The sequence below is a fragment of the Phyllobates terribilis genome, unplaced genomic scaffold (assembly GCF_046119375.1).
Source record: "Phyllobates terribilis strain yellow unplaced genomic scaffold, ASM4611937v1 Scaffold_8__6_contigs__length_399053987, whole genome shotgun sequence".
Lineage (NCBI taxonomy): Eukaryota > Metazoa > Chordata > Amphibia > Anura > Dendrobatidae > Phyllobates > Phyllobates terribilis.
In genome coordinates, this window is record NW_027362768.1 from 300637175 (window position 1) to 300651519 (window position 14345).

The following is a 14345-nucleotide window of genomic DNA, read 5'->3' on the forward strand; positions in this document are numbered from 1 at the left end:
TACAATACTGTATGAATCCAAACCTGTGGGACATGACGGAGTCCGACATACAATACAATACTGTATGAATCCAAACCTGTGGGACATGACAGGGGTCCGACATACAATACAAAACTGTATGAATCCAAACCTGTGGGACATGACGTGGTCCGACATACAATACAAAACTGTATGAATCCAAACCTGTGGGACATGACAGGGGTCCGACATACAATACAAAACTGTATGAATCCAACCCTGTGGGACATGACGGAGTCCGACATACAATACAATACTGTATGAATCCAAACCTGTGGGACATGACGGAGTCCGACATACAATACAATACTGTATGAATCCAAACCTGTGGGACATGACAGGGGTCCGACATACAATACAATACTGTATGAATCCAAACCTGTGGGACATGACGGTGTCCGACATACAATACAATACTGTATGAATCCAAACCTGTGGGACATGACAGGGGTCCGACATACAATACAATACTGTATGAATCCAAACCTGTGGGACATGACGGTGTCCGACATACAATACAATACAGTATGAATCCAAACCTGTGGGACATGACGGGGTCCGACATACAATACAATACTGTATGAATCCAAACCTGTGGGACATGACAGGGGTCCGACATACAATACAATACTGTATGAATCCAAACCTGTGGGACATGACGGGGTCCGACATACAATACAATACAGTATGAATCCAAACCTGTGGGACATGACGGGGTCCGACATACAATACAATACTGTATGAATACAAACCTGTGGGACATGACAGGGGTCCGAAACACAATACAATACTGTATGAATCCAAACCTGTGGGACATGACGGGGTCCGACATACAATACAATACTGTATGAATCCAAACCTGTGGGACATGACGGGGTCCGACATACAATACAATACTGTATGAATCCCAACTTGTGGGACATGACAGGGGTCCGACACACAATACAATACTGTATGAATCCAAACCTGTGGGACATGACGGGGTCTGACATACAATACAATACTGTATGAATCCAAACCTGTGGGACATGACAGGGGTCCGACATACAATACAAAACTGTATGAATCCAAACCTGTGGGACATGACGGGGTCCGATATACAATACAATACTGTATGAATCCAAACCTGTGGGACATGACGGGGTCCGACATACAATACAATACTGTATGAATCCAAACCTGTGGGACATGACGGGGTCCGACATACAATACAATACTGTATGAATCCAAACCTGTGGGACATGACGGGGTCCGACATACAATACAATACTGTATGAATCCAAACCTGTGGGACATGACGGGGTCCGACATACAATACAATACTGTATGAATCCAAACCTGTGGGACATGATGGGGTCCGACATACAATACAATACTGTATGAATCCAACCCTGTGGGACATGACGGGGTCCGACATACAATACAATACTGTATGAATCCAAACCTGTGGGACATGACGGGGTCCGACATATAATACAATACTGTATGAATCCAAACCTGTGGGACATGACAGGGGTCCGACAAACAATACAATACTGTATGAATCCAAACCTGTGGGACATGACGGGGTCCGACATACAATACAATACTGTATGAATCCCAACTTGTGGGACATGACGGGGTCCGACATACAATACAATACTGTATGAATCCAAACCTGTGGGACATGACGGGGTCCGACATACAATACAATACTGTATGAATCCAAACCTGTGGGACATGACGGAGTCCGACATACAATACAATACTGTATGAATCCAAACCTGTGGGACATGACGGGGTCCGACATTCAATACAATACTGTATGAATCCAAACCTGTGGGACATGACGGGGTCCGACATACAATACAATACTGTATGAATCCAAACTTGTGGGACATGACGGGGTCCGACATACAATACAATACTGTTTGAATCCCAACTTGTGGGACATGACGGGGTCCGACATACAATACAATACTGTATGAATCCAAACTTGTGGGACATGACGGGGTCCGACATACAATACAATACTGTATGAATCCAAACTTGTGGGACATGACGGGGTCCGACATACAATACAATACTGTATGAATCCAAACCTGTGGGACATGACGGGGTCCGACATACAATACATTACTGTATGAATCCAAACCTGTGGGACATGACGGGGTCCGACATACAATACAAAACTGTATGAATCCAAACCTGTGGGACATGACAGGGGTCCGACATACAATACAATACTGTATGAATCCAAACCTGTGGGACATGACGGGGTCCGACATACAATACAATACTGTATGAATCCAAACCTGTGGGACATGACGGGGTCCGACATACAATACAAAACTGTATGAATCCAAACCTGTGGGACATGACAGGGGTCCGACATACAATACAATACTGTATGAATCCAACCCTGTGGGACATGACGGGGTCCGACATACAATACAAAACTGTATGAATCCAAACCTGTGGGACATGACGGGGTCCGACATACAATACAATACTGTATGAATCCAAACCTGTGGGACATGACGGAGTCCGACATACAATACAATACTGTATGAATCCAAACCTGTGGGACATGACGGGGTCCGACATTCAATACAATACTGTATGAATCCAAACCTGTGGGACATGACGGGGTCCGACATACAATACAATACTGTTTGAATCCCAACTTGTGGGACATGACGGGGTCCGACATACAATACAATACTGTATGAATCCAAACCTGTGGGACATGACGGAGTCCGACATACAATACAATACTGTATGAATCCAAACCTGTGGGACATGACGGGGTCCGACATACAATACAATACTGTATGAATCCAAACTTGTGGGACATGACGGGGTCCTACATACAATACAATACTGTATGAATCCAAACCTGTGGGACATGACAGGGGTCCGACATACAATACAATACTGTATGAATCCAAACCTGTGGGACATGACGGGGTCCGACATACAATAGAATACTGTATGAATCCAAACTTGTGGGACATGACGGGGTCCTACATACAATACAATACTGTATGAATCCAAACCTGTGGGACATGACGGGGTCCGACATACAATACAATACTGTATGAATCCAAACCTGTGGGACATGACGGGGTCCGACATACAATACAATACTGTTTGAATCCCAACTTGTGGGACATGACGGGGTCCGACATACAATACAATACTGTATGAATCCAAACTTGTGGGACATGACGGGGTCCGACATACAATACAATACTGTATGAATCCAAACTTGTGGGACATGACGGGGTCCTACATACAATACAATACTGTATGAATCCAAACCTGTGGGACATGACGGGGTCCGACATACAATACAATACTGTATGAATCCAAACCTGTGGGACATGACGGGGTCCGACATACAATACAATACTGTATGAATCCAAACCTGTGGGACATGACGGGGTCCGACATACAATACAATACTGTATGAATCCAAACCTGTGGGACATGACGGGGTCCGACACACAATACTATACTGTATGAATCCAAACCTGTGGGACATGACGGGGTCCGACATACAATACAATACTGTATGAATCCAAACCTGTGGGACATGACGGGGTCCGACATTCAATACAATACTGTATGAATCCAAACCTGTGGGACATGACGGGGTCCGACATACAATACAATACTGTATGAATCCAAACCTGTGGGACATGACGGGGGTACAACACCAGGTAACTCCATCAATCAGTCAGCAGTAAACAGTGTACAAAAGCTATAATACCACAGCGCTGTGCACTATGTAGTGGCCAACGTCTGTACTGCATCATCTGTCCTATTAGTGTGAATGGTAAAGAGCTGCAGTACCTGAGAATGGCCATTCATATTATGATGGTGACTCATTTCATTGTTTTTTGACATAGGGACAATGCAATGTCCCAAACCAGAATATTTTCACCCTGCCCCATGGCCAGTACAGGATATGCTACAAAAACACTCAAGAATGTCTACATTTGGAATTATATTGCAAAATCACATTGCTTTGGTGATCAGGTCACTGTTCTTTTCCCTGCAAATACTGACAGTAAAAAGGAGGTGGAATCTATTGTTCTCTGTTGTCTACAGTTTTTAGAGAGATTTCCAAGCTGATCTCTACCACATGACATGATATCAATACTATAGACTGCATGTAAAGCCTGGGGGCCCTATTACAAATTTGCAATTTGGCCCAAGATCTTCACGTTTCACCTCTGACATATGCAAATAACCTCTTTAGAGAGGTAAAAGAGGACTAGAACTCTAGAGCCACCTATTCAAAGCAGCAATCCTAAATGTCAGTATGGACCTTTTAAAGGGACTTGCCACTTAACTTAAGATAAGAAGCCAATCCAGACACTCCATTTGTTGATATGTTTTGGCATGTTTGCCTCTCTTAAGTGCAAAACAAGAAGGCTGATTCAGGGTGAATGGCCTCTGACAGGTGGTCTAAGGGGTAAAGTTTCTCCTTGTAAAGAGCTACCTAGTCAGCATTGAGAGACATATATGTGACACCCCAGGGGTCTGGTTGCCACAGTAATAGAGATATTATGTCTGAGAGCAAGTGGGAGGTTTCTCTGGTCAGGAGCCCTAAGCATGCAACACGGTCCGCCCAGACCTGGGAGGGGAGGAATCTGCCCTTATAAACTGGGTCTGGGGCGGGATTAGAGCAGTCAGAGCCTGGAGAGGGAAAGTGACAACAGGAGCTCTGTAGGAGCAGGAGTGAGTGCCAGAGGCTGGAAGCTAGATAGCTCGCCTTGGCTGAAGACACTAACCCGGACACGGAGTCCGAGGCTGTGTGGACATCCAGGTCCAGCAGCAGAATCCAACCGGCAGGGGATTCCATGTCCTCTGGCCTTAGAAACCCAAAGGCACGGTCACAAGCAAGGGACCAGCACCGCCATCGTGAAGCGAAGGCTGACGGAAGGCCCCAAGTCACCGGCCATACGGGTGAGCACCACACGGTATACTCAGGGACGTGGGCTACTTCTACCCGCATAGAGCAAGGTAGCCAGGAAAGAGTGCAGATAGTCGGGGAGGCCTACAACTCCACCTGGCCAGGGGAGATCCTGCTTGCTTACAGACTGACCAGGCCCCTACTGCTAACCAGTACTCCCGGGAGGGTCTGCTTTATACCATCAGTAAATACCCTGAACTGTACCACACGTCTCTGTGATTCCTTGCCGCACCAGCACCATTACTACTGGGACGCTCACACCATCACTCCCATCATCCACATTAGCTGCCCTGAGGCAATACTTCTCCCGTGCGGAGTTATCCCATACTCAGCTGCGCAAACAACATCAGCCTCAGCGGTCGGCAGCGCAGCGGCGGTCCCCACTGACCGCAATCCACGGGTGGCGTAGTCGGACATTTGCTATTACATATAGACTGCCACTGGTTTGACCGCCCTGGGCACGGACCGGGTCACCGCCACGGAAGACTACAACCCCCAGCGATCCGGCTCCGGGTATCCCCTGCACAACACAGGCCCAGGGGGCGCGTCAACTTTGGCGTAGTCGGCAGGATTTCGTGCCCGCAACCACCGGGTACTGCGTGCCTGAAAAAGACTTTTGAACTTACCTGTGGTGAAGTTTCCCACCGTCCGGAGTCGTTTGCCGCCATCCGGAGCCGATTCCCGCCATCAGACGCCATCTTGGACCGTTTCCCACCGTCTTCTGCCTTCTTCCCGCCATCCGCAGCTGCTTCCCGCCTTCGGACGCCATCTTCGGGACGCCGCACGGGAAGAAGAGGGGCGTGGACACCAAAAGCGCGTGGGATCCGAAGCTCCGCCCCACGCTCCGACGCTGCGTAAGGTCCTGGAAGGAAGGAAGAGCGACGCTGACGTCATCGGAGCGCGACGCCAGGTCCTCAACCCCGAAGATTGACTGCGGAGCCGCGGCCTACGGAAGAAGAGCATCGCAAGGTAGGCCACGGTCCACTAGGGGGGAAGAAGGATGTCGGACACCGAGGGGAGCTCCACCGCCACACCGGCCGCCAGCGCAACCGCTGCTGCGATCATGCCTTTCACCATGCCCTATATCCCGGGGGCAACCTGGCTACCCCAGTACTCAGGGGAGTCACATACCCTAAGTGACTTTAGGGAAAGACTTAATAGCCTCTTCCAAGTATACCCCCTCAAAGAAGAGCAAAAAGTGAGCATTCTGGTGGCCCAGCTAATCGGGGCAGCCCAAAGGGAGGTAAAGTCCTGGTCACCTGGGAAGAAGAGGACTGTCAGAGAGATACTAGCCCGGCTGAAAGACACATTTGATACCCGCACCTCAGCTGAGATAAAACTAAGATTTTACGGGTGCAAGCAGCGGGCACATGAAAGTATAAGAGACTATGCTCTAAACCTACAAGAGGCCCTAAGAGCCATTAAGCAGGCAGACCCTGACAGCGTGGGAAATGAAGACAAGCTGTTGACCGAACAATTTATTGAGGGTCTACTGTGCAATGCCCACCGAACCCAGTTGCGGGCAATGGCCTTACAGGACCCTGACCTGGACTTTGCACAGTTCAAGGACAGAGCCATCCGGGTGCTCCGAGAACCGGCACCAGGTGGCGCTGTGACCCACAGGCGCCCTGCTATCACTTATCACCAGGACGCGGCGCCCATGTCTGCAGGGCCTGTGGGAGCTGATGCGCAGGCTTTGAACAATGACCCGGCAACAGACCTGCACCATCAGGTCCAAGAGCTGACTAAGAGCGTTGCCGCGCTAACCAGAACTGTGCAGTCTTTACAGGTCTATTCTCCAGGAAAGATCCAGCTGGCATCCGGACCGGAGGACATCCCGTGACGCCGACTGAGGAGGACCCCACCGGCCAGAGGAAGACCCAGCGACAGATACAACGAGGACGGACGACCCTTCTGCCGCCGCTGCAATCAACCCGGACATATGGCAAGGTACTGTCATTTAAACGGGCGTGACAAATACGTAGGGGGACGTCCAGTCTTGCCTGTAGTACTGGATGGCATTCCTATGAGTGCCCTACTAGACACCGGGTCACAGGTCACCACCATCCCGTACGTGCTCTTCAAGCGGTACTGGAATGACTCGGACATAACCCGCTACCCAGATGACGACCTGAGCATTATAGCCAGCAATGGTCAGCCCGTGCCACAGATAGGATTTAAAGAGGTGACCATCAAGGTCGGTAAAGTTGAACTGCCGGCACAAGGACTTATCATTGTGGACATTGACCGTCGCGAGAGTCACCCAAAAATAACCCTAGGTACTAATGTAATCGAAAACTGTCTTGCAGAGGTGATTCTTATTTTGCAACAGGTTGCCAAGAACGCCAGTTCCAGCCAGCAGCGTGTCCTCCAAAAAGAGATCCGGGCACTGATGAAGTGGCAACAAGTGGAACTATCTGGTGGTGAGATAGGTAGCGTGAGAATGTGTGACCCGTTCCCTATTGCCATGCCCCCGAAAAGTGAGATGATTTGGTGTCGGGCAGCTATTGGTCTAAGAGGTAGAGACTACCAAGCAATGGTAGAACCCGTCTACTCAGACAGTAGGCCCACCATTTTGACAGCACGGGGGGTGGTCGATGTACGCCATGGGAGGGTACCAGTCCGCATCATAAATATCGGGGAGAGAGAAGTATACCTGCCCCGGTATGCCACGCTAGCCAAATTGTTCACCATCAACCAGAACTCTGTACAGGCCGTGGAACCCTTGCCTCCATCTCAACCAGAGGAAGGTAACGGCTCTAAGAAACCAATGGAGGACTGGTGTCAGCAACTGCATTTGGGTACTGACTCCACTCCCTCACACCAAAAACAGGGAGTCTACCGAGTGGTTCAAGAGTACGAGAGAGTGTTTAGTAAACACCCGCTAGACTTCGGGCAAGTAAAGGGGGTAGAACATCACATCCCCACGGGAGACCATCCTCCCATAAAGGAGAGATACCGACCCGTACCCCCTGCACACTATCAACACGCCAAGGGGATGCTAAAAGACATGAAGGAGGCTGGGGTAATTAGGGACAGCTGTAGCCCCTGGGCAGCTCCACTAGTCTTAGTGAAAAAGAAAGACAACACCATGAGAATGTGTGTAGACTACAGGAAGGTCAACCGTATCACACACAAAGATGCGTACCCGTTACCAAGGATAGAAGAGTCCTTAGCTGCATTAAAATCTGCTAACTTCTTCTCTACTTTGGATCTCACTAGCGGGTACTGGCAGGTTCCTGTAGCAGAGGCGGACCGGGAGAAGACCGCATTCACCACCCCGATGGGACTCAGCGAATTTAACTGTATGCCGTTCGGGCTCTGCAACGCACCAGGAACCTTCCAACGGTTGATGGAATGCTGTCTGGGACACCGGAACTTCGAGACGGTCCTGTTATACCTGGACGATGTCATCGTCTATTCCAAGACCTATGAGGACCATCTGGAACACCTGGCAGAAGTGTTTGAAGCCCTGGCAAACTATGGCCTAAAGGTAAAACCCTCAAAGTGTCATCTACTGAAGCCAAAGGTACAGTACCTGGGACACGTGGTGAGTGCTGACGGAGTGGCCCCCGACCCTGACAAGATCACCGTGATTAAGGACTGGCCAAGACCATCCAGCATAAAGGAAGTGCGGCAGTTCCTTGGGTTGGTAGGCTACTACCGAAGATTCATTCCCGGTTTTACCAAGAAGGCAGCTCCTATGCAGGACCTCCTGATAGGCCAGTCCAGGAAGGCCAAAAACCAGAAGCCACCCTTCAAATGGGAAAAGCTGAAAGAGGAGTCCTTCCGCCAGCTGAAGATGGCCCTCACGGGGGATGAAATCCTGGCGTACCCTGATTACAGCCAGCCCTTTATCCTCTACACGGACGCAAGCAACATTGGGTTAGGAGCCGTACTGTCCCAGATCCAGCAGGGGAGAGAACGGGTAATTGCTTACACCAGCCGAAAACTGCGACCCACAGAAAGAAACCCTGAGAATTACAGCTCGTTCAAGCTAGAGTTCCTGGCAGTGGTGTGGGCAGTAACCGAACGTTTTAAGCATTAACTTGCCTCTTCCAGGTTCACCGTGTACACGGACAACAACCCGTTGACACACCTGGTCACGGCAAGACTGGGTGCCCTGGAGCAGAGATGGATGGCCCGCCTGTCCAATTTTGAGTTCACGATCAAGTACCGGGCAGGACGCTCCAATACCAACGCGGACGCCCTGTCCAGGATGCCAAACCTACCGGACGAAGGGGAGGATCCTGAAGAATTGGAAGAGATCGAACTCCCTGCGTTTCACCGTCATGGGATTACCCAGTATTCCCACCGTGTGAGGGGCCAGCGATCCGCTATGTTCAACCCCTTACCCCACTACAACTGGGCGGAGACGCAAGACAGTGACCCCGCAGTCCGTCTGGTGAAGGAGATGCTGACCCAGGCTGACGCCCGCCTAGACCCAGACGCTCCGGAAGAGACCAAGCAACTGTGGACAGAGAAGAGCAGACTGTTCCTCTACAAGGAGAAGTTGTGCCGCAGAATGGTCAATTCCCGGACACAAGAGCTGATCTGGCAGGTGGTGGTACCGAGACGGGACGCGGCTATGGTGCTGGAGGCCTACCACAACGGAGCCGGGCACTTCGGATGGAAGAAGCTGGAGTTCCTGCTGCGTGAACGGTTCTACTGGATAGGCATGAGAGGAGCCATTGAGAGGTGGTGTAGAGACTGTGGTCCGTGCAATCTAAGAAGAAGGGACCGTGCCAGCCAGAGGACTCCCCTGCAGCCCATCATCACCAGGCAGCCGCTGGAACTGGTCGCTCTGGACCATGTTAAACTGGCTCCAAGCAGAAGCGGGTATGTCTACGCCCTAACCATCGTGGATCACTACTCCCGATTCCTAGTGGTGGTCCCCGTCAAAGACTTAACAGCACAAACAGCAGCTAGAGCCTTCCAGCTGCACTTCTGCCGCCCACACGGGTACCCGGACCAAGTGCTGACGGACCAAGGAACAGCCTTCTAAGCGGAGGTCTTCCAGGAGTTCTGCAACCTGTATGGCTGCAAGAAGATAAGAACAACGCCCTATCACCCCCAAACCAATGGACTCTGCGAGAAGATGAACCAGGTGGTGATAGATCTGCTAAAAACATTGCCCCTGGAAGAACGCAGTCTGTGGCCTGAGAAACTGCCCGATCTGGTGGACCTGTATAACCACATCCCGGTAGGTTCCACCAACTGTACCCCGGCTTACCTAATGCGAGCAAGACCTGGTAAGCTGCCTGTTGACCTGGATATGGGAGTCCTGATACCCGAGGACACCTCGCCAGAGACAGACTGGGATACAGAACGGCAGCAGCAGTACCGGAAAGTGCAGGAGAGCGTCGAGCGAAGTCTCTGTCAATCAAGAGAAAGGCAGGAGAGGACTTATAACTAACATGCTCCCGCTGTTCCCCTGGTACCTGGAGAGCAGGTCTTGAAAAGAAAAAGGCGGCTCCATAAGTTGGACGACCAGTGGGAAAAGGACCCGTACACCGTACTGCCCTCAAGCCACAATAATCCAAAGGTGTACGTCATCAGCAAGGATGGAGGAGAGACCACAGCCACTGTCTCCAGAGACCACCTGAAAAAGTGCCCCGAGAAGTTGCAAAGCACAGATGAAGATCAGGAAGACCCTCAACCCGTAGAGGAAAAGGAGGAAATGATCAGCACCGTACTCGGAGACTTTCCCCGGTCCTGGACACAAGTAAACAACGCTATCGTGGTGCCCGTCCTCACCTTTCTCCAACCAGCCCCTCAAGTGCCTACAGAAGACCAGGTAGAGCTGGAAGAGCAGCCGGCCCAGGAGGCAGAAGAATCCACACCAGCAGCACAGGAGAATCAACCCTCTGCTAGTAGTGAGCCTGCCGTGCCCCTAGTGAGCCAAAGAGTGCGCAGACAGCTGCCCAGCTTGCCCATAACACCTCCTACACCCTGTAGTGCAGGACCAGTTAGTGAGCTCCGTAGGTCCACTAGAGTCACTAGAGGTCAGATGCCCGCTCGCTGGAAAATCTAAACTAATGCACTGTGAATTTATCTGTTTAACTGTTTATGGTTTTTGTTGTTGCCTGTTATTAATTATGTTTCTCAGTTGCCCTGCAGATTTATTTGGACTAACAGGTTATGGACGCTGGATAACCGGAACAATTTTGTAGATAGTTGCACCTTGGTGCCTCTTGTGAAGACGGCCGCGGAAGAGAAAACCTGTCTGGCGTGGCCTACTTGCGGCCCAAAGTAGCTAGCTCCAGCCTTGCAGCCACGCCCAGGGCCAACGCAAGGGGTTTGCTTTGGACAGGTCCCCTACTTCGCTTAAAACTTCACCTTGGGTGATATGGACACCCGATTGCGGACACGCCGTGACCTTTAAAGAACTAAAGCTTCTTGTAAATATGTTATTGTATTATTGTTATACCCTGTATTTATGTTTCTTTAAAAAAAATGTGTTTAGTTCCGGAGTACTAAAATTTACTAGGGGGGAATGTGACACCCCAGGGGTCTGGTTGCCACAGTAATAGAGATATTATGTCTGAGAGCAAGTGTCAGGTTTCTCTGGTCAGGAGCCCTAAGCATGCAACACTGCCCGCCCAGACCTGGGAGGGGAGGAATCTGCCCTTATAAACTGGGTCTGGGACGGGATTAGAGCAGTCAGAGCCTGGAGAGGGAAAGTGACAACAGGAGCTCTGTAGGAGCAGGAGTGAGTGCCAGAGGCTGGAAGCTAGATAGCTCGCCTTGGCTGAAGACACTAACCCGGACACGGAGTCCGAGGCTGTGGGGACATCCAGGTCCAGCAGCAGAATCCAACCGGCAGGGGATTCCATGTCCTCTGGCCTTAGAAACCCGAAGGCACGGTCACAAGCAAGGGACCAGCACCGCCATCGTGAAGCGAAGGCTGACGGAAGGCCCCAAGTCACCGGCCATACGGGTGAGCACCACACGGTATACTCAGGGACGTGGGCTACTCTACCCGCATAGAGCAAGGTAGCCAGGAAAGAGTGCAGATAGTCGGGGAGGCCTACAACTCCACCTGGCCAGGGGAGATCCTGCTTGCTCACAGACTGACCAGGCCCCTACTGCTAACCAGTACTCCCGGGAGGGTCTGCTTTATACCATCAGTAAAGACTCTGAACTGTACCACACGTCTCTGTGATTCCTTGCCGCACCAGCACCATTACTACTGGGACGCTCACACCATCACTCCCATCATCCACATTAGCTGCCCTGAGGCAATACTTCTCCCGTGGGGAGTTATCCCATACTCGGCTGCGCAAACAACATCAGCCTCAGCGGTCGGCAGCGCAGCAGCGGTCCCCACTGACCACAATCCACGGGTGGCGTAGTCGGACATTTGCTATTACATATAGACTGCCACTGGTTTGACCGCCCTGGGCACGGACCGGGTCACCGCCACGGAAGACTACAACCCCCAGCGATCCGGCTCTGGGTATCCCCTGCACAACACAGGCCCAGGGGGCGAGTCATATAGGCCATGCAATGCTCCCCTGGAATTTAAATATGCAAATAGGCTTTTCAGAGGAGAAGTGGACAAAATCTCTTGTTACAACCAATTTTAAGTAACAATCCTAAAAGTCAATATCACCATTTTAAAGGGTCTTGGCACAAATAAATTCTCTTGCTTTGCACCGAGGAGGGGTAACACCCCAAAACACGTGTCTGCAAATGGAGTTTCTGGTTTAGCTTCTTATCCTAAATCATGTGGTAAGGCTTGTTAAAGGGTCAGTATTGACTTTTATTATTGCTATATCTAATAGGTGGCACTAGAGTTCTTGCTCTCTTCTTCTTTAAAAAGGCTATTTGCATATTAAAATTCACAGGAAGCATTGCATGGACTTTATGTCTCTGTATGCCGCCTTGGCGCTCCCCACAAGGAGAAATGTTACCCTTAAGCATGGGACTACACGCAACTTTTGACCACCACAGCCATCGAGTAACCGAAGTTTGTGTGGTGCCTCTGCTACATTGCAGAGCTATATAGTATCTCTGACATCAAAATTTCCTAGCCAAATCAGTTCTTATACTTTGCACTGATGAGGGGGCAATACCCTGAAACCCTGTGTCTGCAAATTGAGATTCTGATTTGGCTTTTACCCTAAGTCATATTGCAAGGCTCGTTAAAGGGTCGATAGTGACTTGCAGGATTGCTGCTTCCAATAGGTGGCGCTATAGAGTTCAAGTCCTCTTCCTCTTTGAAGAGACAATTTGCATATGACATCATAATAAGTATTTTCATATATCATAGAACAATTTGCTTGATTACCCTTAGATGTCATCATTCTATGTCATTATTCCTGTGCACTGAAAATGTATAGCTCTGCGTTCTCTTATCTGCAAATTTACATAAAATATTAATGTGATGATTTTCTTTTCTTTTTGGCCTAAACTTCTTATTCTATTTTTATCTTACTAAGGTCCCTATAGACTAAGTCTTATCCCATCCTAAACCTAATTTTATCTAGGATGCAAACTAGGTTGTCAATATTTGACGAAAAAGGAAATGAATTGTTTTCCCTGGAATATATCTCCCAGTTTCCTTACATTTAACTGTTACAACGCTATCACTAACTATTTCCTTTAGGTGGCTGTACATTGTCTGTTGTGTTGTTTCCTCTTGTAATGTGATATTCTCCATATTAGTAATTGATTACATACACTGTGAGTGTCTGAAAGAATCTTGCCAGAACTTGTGCAAATAAACCTTCGCTTTTGTATATATGGTGCAATCTATAAGCTTTGTATAATAGATACCAACCTGTACACTCCTAGAATTCCTTACCCCTCCCTAGATTATGACATTAAGTAATATGGAATGGACGACTGTGGAAAATAGAAGTGGCTGTATCGTAATTACATAAATCTGATGGATAAAAAGAAACTTTTTAATATTGTGACACATGAAAAACAAAAGATTCAAACATGGTGCAATATATAAAAAGTGGCCCGCAGGAGATCTGGTGCAAATTCACTTTCTTGGAGCAGGCTCACTAAAACCTGTAGTATTGCAAAAATTTCACAAAATAAAATGGGAAAACTAGAAAGATAGAACTGGTTTGATGAAGAATATATTTTGACTTTTCAAATTGGGATCCAAGGAGTTACGTTTCTCCTTGAGGAGAGTGACATGCCAAGGTAAGGAGACTTTTTAGCCGCAATGCTCCTCTGGAAAAATATGCAGAAGAGGACTAGAACTCTAGTGCCTCCTATTAGAAGTATTAATCCTAAAAGTCACTATTGACTCTCTAATAAGCCTTAGGATAATAGCCAAAAACCAAAATCTCAGTTTGCAGACACTGTGTTTCGGGGTACTGCCCCTCATAAGTGCAAAGTGTGA